This window comes from Myotis myotis, unplaced genomic scaffold (genome assembly GCF_014108235.1).
Source record: "Myotis myotis isolate mMyoMyo1 unplaced genomic scaffold, mMyoMyo1.p scaffold_m19_p_3, whole genome shotgun sequence".
Lineage (NCBI taxonomy): Eukaryota > Metazoa > Chordata > Mammalia > Chiroptera > Vespertilionidae > Myotis > Myotis myotis.
Window position 1 is genome coordinate 146030275 of NW_023416335.1, and position 10270 is coordinate 146040544.

The window sequence follows — 10270 nt, forward strand, 5'->3', positions numbered from 1 at the left end:
CAGGAGAGGGCAGAGCTATAAGCTCTCCCACAATGAGATTACTTAATGTATTATTTAAAAATTACCGAGGAACGTGTCGGGAAGTGCAAAGTTTGGCCAAGATAACCTTGGGTGCTAGCCATAACTTTGGAAAGCGAAAAAGGAAAAAATTTAAAATGTCTTTTTCTATTAAGCATGACTTTGGGAAAAATACGCCATCTGAGTCATTTGCTGAAACTTCCCCCAAAGCAGGATGTGGGGGAAGGGAAGGGAGCACATGGCGATCCAATATGGACGCCCCCTCCCCAAGTATTCTAATTAAAAAGTTTTACAAAATTTAAAAAATGCGTCTGGGATTTCTGTGCACATGTAAAGAGAAAAACTGGCTTAGGACTAAGGCGCACATCGTCCGATTTTGGACATTTAGATAGAGTTTTGAGCTGAAATCTCTTTCCAAATGTACAGAATAAAACCCAAGACTGATTATTTCCTAAGAAAAATGGCAAATTTTACCCAAAGGAAAAAAGATGCTGGCTAGATTCTAGCAACAAGATTGGTATATTTCCATAATAAAGAACAGTTTTCAAATGCTAATGAAGGGTGTTAAAAAGTTAACTTCAAGGCCAAAAAGAAAATTCAGTAAAATTGTCTGTTACAGAAAATTTGCCAAAGTAACTGCCTTAAAATAATAATTTGGATTTGAATCTCAAGAATTATTGCACTATATTAATTATAAAAATCTAAGTAGCCCAGGTAAAAGACGGCTACGCTCTTTAATTAAGGCTGGCTTCCCAAAGCAATTTCTAATGGAGGAAGGGCTAGCCTCCTTCCCCCAACAGAACAAGCAGGTAGACCAAAAATTTCCTGCCAGTGGCAACTTCTAAATGAAAGATCAGACAGAGGCCTAAAACCAGGACTACAGGCTTTATTAGAGGAGAAGCACCTGCTGGGCTGCCTCACAAGGGGAAGACAGCAACACGTGCAGGGGTGGGCACGCCTTTTGAGGGGCGGAATGGGCAGGGGTGGGGGGCTTAGTGTACTCGGCGCACACTGACTGGTGGTTTACTGCATTGTCCACATAGGACAAGGGCTTAGGGTATTTGGCAGGTGTGGATTGGTGGTCCAATGTATAGTCCATATAAGGTACCTGGTTAGTCACTCAGGTATTTCTGGGCTGCAGGTTACATCATACCCCGCCCACCAGTTGGGGGAAGGGAGGATCTATCATTCCAGGCTTTTGGTAATATTAAAAAAAAATTGAGCCGAAACCGGTTTGGCTCAGTGGATAGAGCGTCGGCCTGCGGACTGAGGGGTCCCGGGTTCGATTCTGGTCAGGGGCATGTGCCTGGGTTGCGGGCACTTCCCCATTGGGGGATGTGCAGGAGGCAGCTGTTCCATGTTTCTCTCTCATCGACGTTTCTGACTCTCTATCCCTCTCCCTTCCTCTCTGTAAAAAATCAATAAAATATATATTAAAAAAAAAAAATTGAGAGTCCGGGCAAGGTCAGGGGGCGAAGGTCTGTCTTCCGTAGCTACTTCCTGATGAGAGGGGACGTCGTCAGGGGCATCTGCCCGGGGTCTCAAAGATTCCGGTGACATAGGTGTCTCTAGGTTCTGAATTCAAGGCCAGATAGATTTCTCCCACCTTCTGGTTGGCAAACGCCTGCATTCTGTTCTGCAAAAAACTAGTGAAACAGCGCATGGAACGGGGGCCAAAGAGCAAGATTAAAAGAATAAACACCCGTGGGCCTAATAGTGGGAGGAGCCATGGAGCAAGTGAGCCAAAGACGGCATATCCCCTTCTAGCTGGTTATGGCGTCCTGTCCCGGAGGGATGTAATGTGATCTTTGACAGTTCCTGATTCATTTACAAAGTAGCAGCATTCTTCCCCAAGAGAGACACAGGTACCTCCTTTTTCTGCTGTCAAGAGATCTAAAGCACGCCGGTTCTGTAGGGCTACTGCTGCTAAGGAGTCTACCTGCCTTTGAAGGGATTCAAGGGAATTGCTAATGATGGAGATGTCCTCTGAAAATTCAGCAGACAATTTGTGGTAGGATGAGGAGACATAGAAAAGGAATTCGAAAACCTGAGCTTCTTCCAGAGTAAAAAGTCGGAGGGTCCCTGGCCAGGTAAGAGCCTGTGAGGAGTGAGGAGTCATCGGGTCCTGGATGGTGTCACCGAGTCTTCTTCGGGGATGGTGGGAGGCATTTGGTGAGCCTGAGAGAGGTAGGTATTGCAGTGAAAGTGGGAGGGAATGTTAGAACGGGCTGTATCCAAGGGAAAAGAAAATAGGAAGGAAAGGAGCAGTGGAAGCCGGGGACCTGGATGGTTGGATAAGACGTAAGACACTGTGCTGGCTTAACTTCTTATTTTTACTGAACCTTAATCCTTGCTGTTTTTCTGAATATTCTGGTTTAGCTTAAGAAGTATCCAGCAACCTTGTCCTGCCAGGCTTGGAGGCTGAAACCTCACTTTCTTGCTCAGAGTAAAATGGCCCTTTCACAATTCTTGTAAATAGTTAATTTAGAACTTCTTTCTTTCTTTCAACATTTCTCTTTTCCTTCTCATCACATACTCAACCTTCAGAAATTTCACACTTTCAAATTAGCCTTCAAACCTTCTTTCTATGTCCTTCAAAAATGCATAACCATGCCTCAGACCTTCCATTAAGTATTTCTCTTACTTTCAAGAAAGTATACATACTAAAAGTAGGCGAATTAAAACATGTAACCCAGCAATGCTCCAAAGTCTTTAAGTTAATAAAGATTTTGGAAAATTATGTATAGGTATATGAAGCTGGAGAAAATGCAGGAGGAGGAGGGAGTAGGCCCTGCAATCTGTTCTCAGGCCTCTAGCCGCTTGGATTTTAAAACTGCCTCATTTTTCCTAGAGATAACGATCTCAGTTTCTGATAGTAGCAGGACTGTTGAGTAAACCTGCCCAGTCAAGGAAGTTGTTTTTTGGGAAGGGTGGAGTGGGTGAGGGGAGCAGGGTGAGAAGGCGCTGAGGTCAGAGTAGTTTTCAGAGCATTAAAAGTGTGAGAATGTTGGCCTTGGGATCTAAAGGCTCAGTGAGGGGGGTCCCTTCACCATGTCATGTCATGGAGGAGCTTTACAAGAAGACTACAGTTGTGAACCCAGAGGCGAGAGTACCCAGTGAGCCTGAGAAAGAAGAAAATTTCTTGTTCAGAGGAGGGGACAGTCACAGAGGAGATAAGATAAGGCATTTACAGTCCCAGGAATGGCGCAGCCTTGTGGGGTGAGACAGTGAAACTGAGGTAGGTGACTGTGGTTTGGGCTTTATGAGGGGATACATGGTAGCCCTGGCTGGGCACCAAGGTAGAATGAGAAAACAGTGAATGGGGAAATTTAGTAAGATGCAGCGTAGAGGTGAGGTGGCTAATGGCTGTGAGACTAATCCGTCAACCCCCATAATAGAGACTGAGGAGTGGACAAGGGTCCCAGCAAATTCGGAGAGGGCAGAATAAGTGGCCCAGTGTCAATTAAAAAGGAGATCGGCTTACCTGTCACCACAGTCCTTACCTGAGGCTCTGTCCTGGTGATGTAAGTCTGTGGGGCCCTGTTGGGGCCTGGGCAGCTTCTTCAGTGGCCAGTCCCAGGAGGTCTGGGAGCTCCAAACCGGATCCAGAGGGCGGCCATGCTGGACTGGCTGAGGCCTGACCCGGAGGGCCAGACTACAGTCTGATTTCCAGTGGCCTTTCCCTTCTGCACCTTGGGCAGGGCCCAGGGGGGTGGTTTCGGGTTTGAGCAGGACTTGACTTAGTGTCTTTCCTTGCTGCATTTGAAGCATGGGCCCAGAGGAGGCTTAGCCCCTGACTTACCCGAGGTTGGAGGACCAGCACGTCGTTTGGGGTTTGAAAGCGGTGGCTGGGAGCTGGAAGGCCTCAGCCTTGGCCTGATCTCGTCTTTGATTTTGGATATGGGTTTCCTCATCTCTATTATTAAAGACCTTAAAGGTTAACGAGGTCTTCTTGAGGGGTTTGTGGAAGTTTGCTGTGCATGTCGGGGGGAGTAAAGGTGGTCAGGTCAGTGGAAAAAGAAACCTGAGATGCCTCTCAATCTTGAGGCTGGACACAGAGAATGGGGCATGGACTCAGACTATGTCCTCAGTTCCTGCTGCCTCCCTCAGGGGTAGAATGGACGCGGGAATAAAAGAGGCTGTCGAGGAAGGCAGTCTGTGGGTGGCCTGAGAGTGAGTGTTAGTGGGAAAAGCTGTTTTAGAGCTCACGTTCTCAGGATCTGGGCTCTCGGAGACTAGGGAGAAGGTGGCTGCTGGTTAAAGGGTCTGAAGAGAAAGAGCCGAGGTGTTTTCCGATTTGAGAAAGATCAGAGAGTGAGAGGGGAATGGCTACCCGGGTAATACCCTCCCCTGCTGCAACCTCTCACAAAGGGAACTGGCCAGCCACCCGTGAATTCAGTTGTTTGCAGTCACGGGGGTGGAGAGCGCCAAGGGGAAGGCGGGCGGTTAGAGGTCTCAGAGAGTGTGGGATGCAGGTTTCTACCGCAGGACTGTAAGGGTCAGAAGACAGAAAGGAGCTGAGAATCAGTTTGAGAGGCACAGAGGACTTTGCTAGGAGGATCTGATGAATGGAACATGAGAAGTAAAGCGAGGAGCGAGAGCGGAGGGGAAAGGAAGCCTGTTCATAGGGATTTCGAAAGCTTTCCCTGTTCGGTGGCAACAATTTAGATCTCGGAGGATATTGGAATCAAAAGTGCCATTTTCGGGCCACTGAGAGCCATTGTCGAGTTTATATTGTGGCCAGGTAGAGCTTCTTTGGTTTGATGTAGCCAGAAAGACCAAGGGTGGAGAGATTGGCAAGGAGACACCCTAAGGGTGTGTTTTGAGGGGGTTTGGACTGAGAGTCCCTATGACCGGAGGGAAGGGCGATTGGAAGTTGGAGAAGGAACAAGGAGCGTCCTCCTTTTCCCTCAGCCAACCTGTAGCGAGAGAGAGACGAGAAAAGGTTCCAAGGTCGTCACCCCGAAACCTTTCCCTCGGAGAAGAGAATTCCCGGCCAGGTGCCTGGGCTTTCGTAGAACACACGAAACGTGTAGCCGAGTAGACGGGAAACTCTGTAGGCCCTAATGCCCCTCCAGGAAACAGGGAACGAGAGAAAAAAAGAGAGAGAGAGTGTGTTGGGAAAGTCCTTGAAGCCTACCGGTGGAAGGGAAGCGACGAGATCCCCATGTGTCCTGGTGCGGCAGGGTTCGAGAGGTGTCCGGAGCGGGCCAATCAACTCAGAACCGTACCACCGAGCAGAGCCAGAGCAGGAATCAGAAGCTCGGGCCTAGGTTCGAGGATCATCCACGCTCCTGTTCACCTCTCCCGGGTTTCGGCACCAAAATGAAAGATCAGACAGAGGCCTAAAACCAGGACTACAGGCTTTATTAGAGGAGAAGCACCTGCCGGGCTGCCTCACAAGGGGAAGACAGCAACACGTGCAGGGGTGGGCACACCTTTTGAGGGGCGGAATGGGAAGGGGTGGGGGGCTTAGTGTACTCGGCGGACACTGACTGGTGGTTTACTGCATTGTCCATATAGGACAAGGGCTTAGGGTATTTGGCAGGTGTGGATTGGTGGTCCAATGTATAGTCCATATAAGGTACCTGGTTAGTCACTCAGGTATTTCTGGGCTGCAGGTTACATCATACCCCGCCCACCAGTTGGGGGAAGGGAGGATCTATCACTAAAGACAGGCTTGCTTCCCAGTTTCCCATCCTTGGTAGAAAGAATGTAACTAATTTGCATTTTAATGGTTACCTGTTTCCAGGCAATGGCAGCACAAGGCTTTGGGAGTTTGCTAAATTGAATTAGATATTCTGAAATAACATAATGCTGAAATATTGATCTGAGTGTGCCTCGTACTAAATTTAGAGGACAGGATTGAATATAGTCTTTAAATCACATATATACACATATATATTTGATGGTCTTTCAAGTTGAATTTCAAAACCATAACCAAGGAATGGCTTTGAGACATTTCACGGGCCCTGAAATGTTTTCAAAAGTTTATTCTCTCTTTTTCAAGGATTTTTTAATTCAACCAAATTTAATGACTTTGACTTGAAATACATGACCTTGCAGCACTATCAGTCAACATCCAGGAAGTAACCCTGTAGGTTACTTGGTTTAAAAGAAAAAGATTTCTTTTAAATTGAAACTCTCCAAGTGTAACCCAACTGAGAGAGGAAGATGATATGGATTAGAAATTACTCTGCAAGAAAATAATAGAAAGAGGTTTTTCCTTCAAACATCTGGAGTACTGTAATTTAATGTACTAGGTTTAATAAAGAAAGGTAAATAATTTGGGTTTTTGCCTTAAATTTAATTAACGTCATTTCCAGCTTAAAATTAAATTGCCATGGCCTAGAGCAAAGAATATTCTTACATGATATTATTCTACAATGTCATTATATTTTATGATAGCATATTGTACATTTATCCCAAACAAATTTACAAACTAATTCTTTGAATGTTTGGCAGAAATTTAATAAGGACATTAAAGGATTTAATCCCTTCCACTGTGTGGAAGGCCCCCTGGGAAGGCACTTGAGCATTCTATATTGACCTCTCTTGCTCTTTTTGCCAAGAGGGTCCCTCTTCTCACAATCCAATTGCCCATAGCTGTAGCCTGAGCTCTGTTCGTGCTGAGGTTGAAGTCTCATGGTGGCTGGTGCCGTGGATCTGTCTCTCGTCCAATGGCATGAGCTGGGCCCTCCCTGGAGAAGAAACCTGGGTTCCCCAAGATATGTGCAATGCCGGGGCCCCGCCAGTAGGCGAGGGGATCCCAAGGCAGTTGCTGGGCATGGAGGCCACAGGGGCATAGGCTACCAAGGAGACGGAACTGAACCTCACATCACCCTACTTGGCCCAGAGATGGCTGGTAGTCAAAGACGGGTAAGACCCCACAGGGTGGGGCAACCTAAGACAGGCACAGCCGGGGGCCAGTAGGAGAGAACTTGGGGTTCAATAGAGGTGGAGCACAGATCCTCACCCCCCCAATTGTGCAGGGGCTTGGACACTCGCCCCTTCTGAGGAAGGTCTCCTGCCCCCATGGCTGCTTCTCACTTCCCATGCCGAGCCCAGATCGGGACCCAGGTAACAGAAAGAGACTTGGCCCAGCTGAGATCAGTACCCAGACAACAGAGACTTGGCTGACAACAGCTACCCTATATCTACAACCAGCCTATCACCAGGAATGCTCAGGGCCTTCTCAAGGATGCAAAATAATCCTTTCCATTAATATTTACAGTGTAAACTAAGATTGTCGTTAGAGTATTACATTTGACAGTAAAATAGTCAGGTTTTCAGATTAAAATTGGCTCAACAAGTATTAACCAAAATTTTTATTTCATAGTAAATTTGCTTAACATGCAGTGATCCTAAAGCAGTCATATTTTTGTGCAAAAAAATTAAAATTTAGAGTTATCTAGACTGCATTATAAATTTTCCAAACAGCCTTCTAATAATTAAATCAAAAAAGGGGGGATAGTAGAAGAATACCATGTAAGGAAAAATATCCTGTAACTAAACTACATTTAGAAAAATTTTTTCATTTATAATGCCAACAGTGAGACACCCAGGAAAACATACATGGTGTCAAAACAAGCCAAAGGAAAATCATTTGGGCAAATATAAAAAGTACCTAAGTAAAAATTTCTTTATTAACCTTCAGTCGAGAATATGTTTGTATATTTTCAGAAAACAACTTCAAGACCACGTGGATTGCTGCAACAGAGAGGAATTCTCAGGAATGCTCCAGTCATGAAGACAAGAGGAGAGACAGTTCAGAGATGGAGACGCTGATGACGCTTTGCCATGCTAGCAGTCAGCAGCTGTGCATCACTGCAGGTTGCCCAGGATCAAACCAGAGAGGGTTGAACCTGCATTGCCACCATTTGTCCACCATCCAGAACTGAAATATCATTGCTGACATGTACACATAAGGAACTGTCGGACATTGAAACTTGGACTCAGAACTGCTGGACATTGAAATTGGGACTTAAAATATTTTTTGTCCTTGAAATGTTATGCTTAAGTTTTAAAATGTTTTGGGTTATGGATTGGCATTGTTACTGTTTTAATAGCCAGAGTTTTGTTCTTGATGTGTAAGTTATAGTAGCTTAATAATAAAAAAAAAAGGGTGAGATGTGGGAAACTGATATAGGGTTAAGCCTCGGACTGACCTGCTGGCAAAGTCACAAACAATTCCCAGCTTAGAGGGCACAGTCCTCTTAGCATAATTAGGCTTGACCTTATAATACTCCCTAGATCTTATCTGGGAAGCTAAGGGGCTGAGGAAGTGCAGGAAGTATAACCATGGTGTAAACAAGTGAAACTCACAAGAAAAGCTTAACTTTGGTAACCACTACCTTGTTTACCGCTCACTATAAAAAGCTTGGTGAGGCCTGAGCACAGTGGAAGTCCTTCCTCTTGAGTTGGACTTGCCGCCAGGTCCCCCAATGTTCCCAAATTATCTTGTGTCTTTTCTTTTTCATTTGTTGTGCGGCTCCTCTTCCAGACCCGAACCCTGAACCACGCAGGACATGGAGGGAAACACTTACGACACCATGTCTATCAAGTGTGTTTAGTAAAAAAGTAAGTGTAGGATTTTAAATGTGCTCTTATACTCAAGTATAGTTAGGCTTCATAAAAATTCCTCTTGTGAAACCCATGAAGGGGGACTGTAGGTAGAAGATGAAGGAGCTAATGATTTGATCTGGTCCTCCTGTTCAATTTTATGTACTCTGAATCACTTGTGATGAAAATAGCTCTTTAAAAAAGGCATAGCAAATATAAGTAGTATGGTTTTACGCAGGAGAGGGAAATGAAGTGTAGTATTTAGGTTCCAGAGAAGCTTGTTAGAAATTCAGACTAGATTCAAAGTGGAAATAAATATAGGGGATAGCCAGATGTTAATAAAACAAGTCACTAAATAGGGTAGGAAAAATGTCTATCTTCCTAACACAGGAAGTCGCCTAGGACTTTTCTTCTTGCTTTTGGACACTTGTAGTGATGAAAAATTCATTCACAGTGAAAGCTACCCATTTGATTTTTGGATCTTTAAAAAATTTATGTAGTACTTTCTTGTAAATTAAAATCCACCTTGCCATAATATCCATGTAAAAGTTGTTATTCTGCCCTCTGGTGTTATGTAGAGTAAAAGATAATCTGCCTTGCCAATAACTCCAGATGTGGGAAGACAACTATCACTCTCCCTCCTAAGCCTTTTCTTCTTTTATGCTAAACGTCCACTTATTCAGTATTCTCTTTTAATATTGTTTAGAAAACTAAGATAATATCCTTATCCTAAAATACGCAGGAAAATGGACAATTCAAAGTTGAGAAGGATACCCAGTTTTAGCATTCTCTAAAACAAGTCTGTACCGTTCAGTTCCATGCTATCCGGCATACAAACACATCTAGGATGATGGATTTTTTACTCTTTAATAGTAATTGCAAATGTAGAGTGAAGCTGGGAAAATGATTTAGGTTCATCATTAGACAGAATTTGGAGTCCAAATAGCAATGTGCAAGTCAACCAATTTAATATTCAAATCTTACATTCTTTAGAATGAAATGCAAAAATAATATAAAACTTCAGATTAAAATGGAGAAATCTGGAAATAACTTTTTTGAGCAAAGGAATAACGTGACGTGCATTAAATAGAAAGACAGGTATATGCCTGGCTGATGTGGCTCAGTGGTTGAATGTCGACCAATGAACCAGGAGGTCACTGGTTCAATTCCTGGTCAGGGCACATTCCCTGGGTTGTTGGCTCCATCCTCAGTAGAAGCCATCAAGGAGGCAGCCTATCAATGATTCTCTCATTGATGTTTCTGTCTCTCTCCCCCTCTCCCTTCCTCTCTGAAATCAATAAAAATCTATTTTAAAACACCAGGTCTAATTTTCATTCAGAAAAGGGACATAGCTTGTTTTATGTTAGAAGAATATTAACAATTTAGGTAGTAAATTACTTAACACAGTCAAAATAAAAAATCAAACATGTCTCTTAAGAGGGGATATATTTAAGAGCTCAAATTTTAAGACAGACGATTTTTCATGCAACTGTTACATATGCTAATTAAAACATCTTAAAAATAAGTGTTCAGAATGTAACAGATTTAAAGGTAGCTTCCAAACATTCTGGCTGCCCCAAATCCTAGTTTTTATGTAGAAAATGAAACTATTTATGTCACTCCCACATGTAATCTTTTCTGAGCTGTATATATATTTTTATAAGTTTATATTGATTTTAGCGAGAGGAAG